Source organism: Prosopis cineraria, unplaced genomic scaffold (assembly GCF_029017545.1).
Source record: "Prosopis cineraria cultivar Desert tree isolate PC_DT_omini unplaced genomic scaffold, ASM2901754v1 PC2059, whole genome shotgun sequence".
In the NCBI taxonomy this organism is placed as follows: domain Eukaryota; kingdom Viridiplantae; phylum Streptophyta; class Magnoliopsida; order Fabales; family Fabaceae; genus Prosopis; species Prosopis cineraria.
The window spans coordinates 21,194-23,483 of NW_026557384.1; the positions used below are offsets into that span (position 1 = coordinate 21,194).

Genomic DNA, 2,290 nt, shown 5'->3' on the forward strand with positions numbered 1-2,290 from the left:
AATTTAATATTAAACATGTATTGCTCGTAACATACCTAAATAGTAAATTTATAAAAATTATGAACTATTTATATTAAATTTGAATTGTTCAAAATAATGAACAGATTTATGAAAATTTTTTACAATTTATACTAATTTTTTATTTTAAAAAATAAAAAATATTAAATCAGTATCGCTCAAACTGGCACTTCAATTGGAAGAAGGAAGTGGACCCCATCATCATCCGCATTCAATGTACTCGAATTAATTATATAGAAATTTAACAATGTTGAATATTTTAATTAATTATATTTCATTGATACTTATACTTGGGCTCCCATGGGAAGATGAAAATTCGGTGCCACTATATCGACAATCTCAACTTTGCGTAGTTAATATCGAGTTCTTATCCTTTTTTCCCCCTTCTGCCAAAGCCTTTTTAAATTTTCTTTTTAAGAAATAATTTATATAATGTAAAATTAATTATCAATAAAATAATTGTATGATTAAATATAATTTATTTTAGATGCTAGAATTTGAAAAATTAAATGTTATTATCAACACTTGGTTCAATAGGACACAATCAACTTATTTTAAGGTTTTGAATTCCAATTTGGAGATATGCCCACACAAAAATGAAAAAAATAAACTGAATGTTATTTTAAAATAATAATATCACAAAAAACAATTTAGGAAGCTAAAAGAATCTACACATAATTAATTAAATTGAAAGTAGACCCAGAAAAAAAAAACAGAAAAAGAGCTATCAAGATAGGCAAGTTGAAAAGGGGGAAAAAATCATTATATAAAAGAAAAGAAAAACGATCCAACGGTGGATAAACAACCAACTGCGGAAACACGGAGCCGCTCGCGCCCAAAACTTTGGAAGAATCTCTTCCTCGCATGGAATACCATCACACAAAAGTGACGCACTCTCTCGCTCACATAACCTCACATTTCTCCCCCCATCCACCACACCACACTCAACTGACTCAACCCAGCCCCACTCTCTCACCAATCAAACTCCTCAACTTAACCAAGGTTAAATCTTAACCCAGCCTCAGTTCACTTCTCATCACCTCTCCCTCTTTATTTATAACCCAACCACACCGTGCTTCTCATTCTTTGCTTCTCTTCTTCACCTTTCCCAAACCCAGCCCCTTGATTCCTTCCCCTCCAATTGATTTCTCTTTCATGCGGCTCCGATCTTCCTGCAAGTAATCCCAATTCCCGTGTTCTTCACATTTACAGTCTCCGAAGAGGCATGAGTTGCAACGGCTGCCGAGTTCTTCGAAAGGGATGCAGTGAGAACTGTATATTGCGACCTTGCTTGCAGTGGATCGATACCCCTCAAGCCCAGGGTTACGCCACTGTATTCGTTGCTAAATTCTTTGGCCGTGCAGGCCTCATGTCTTTTCATTTCTAACGTCCCTCCCAACCAGAGACCTGGTAGTTGAATCCTTCGGTGATAACATGGAAATTCATTTTCTCTTCCCGGAAATCTGACTAACGCTTCCTTTTGTGCCGCTTTTGCAGCTCTGTTTCAGTCCTTGTTGTTTGAGGCGTGTGGGCGAACGGTCAACCCTGTGAACGGAGCTGTCGGCCTTCTATGGACAGGAAACTGGCACGTGTGCCAGGCCGCTGTGGAGACTGTGCTGCGCGGTGGCACGTTGAAGCCCATGCCGGAGCTTCTAAGCCTGGATGCTCCGGTGCCGGCCGCAGCCACGGACGAGGCATCCGAAGCAGAGGTTACGTGCAATGACATGTGGAAGATCCGAGATCCCAACTCGAATTTGCGATGTAATAACAAGGTCTCTCCCGGCGGCAAACTCAGATCGTCCGATGACTCTGCCATGCTCCAAACGACCGATCTCGACCTCCGATTGACGCCGACCTTCCTCCAAAAAGTGCCTGCCTACGGCTGCCAGCCGGAAGTCAGGTGGCCGGGTTCGCCTTCGATGAACTCGGAAGAATCAGTGACGACGGTGACTTGTTTGGAAAGTGGGATCGGGGATCACCATGCTCACGGCGGAGACCCGAAGCTTCTCAACCTATTCATTTGAGAGGTCTCTCTAATCTCTACCATCTGAGATTCATGTTTTCGTCAAGGAAACGTCACGCGCGCGCGTAGTCGGGTGTAATATTCCTATATTAATTAACTATCTGTTTATTTATTACATGCTTTACTTGGGGGAAGACGGCTTTCCCGGAAATTTTGAATCCGGCGAATTTTTTTGCAAGATACCGGCACAGGATTTCGCTCTAGTTTGTGTTTCTAGACCGAGAGAGAAAGATGAAGGTTCGTCGGTGA

At 41.3% G+C, this 2,290-nt stretch overlaps 1 pseudogene; it reads left to right on the forward strand.

Moving 5' to 3' along the window:
- The first annotated feature begins 1,085 nt into the window (after positions 1 to 1,085).
- LOC129301352 (LOB domain-containing protein 38-like) lies at positions 1,086 to 2,279 on the forward strand (annotated as a pseudogene).
- The last annotated feature ends 11 nt before the right edge of the window (positions 2,280 to 2,290 follow it).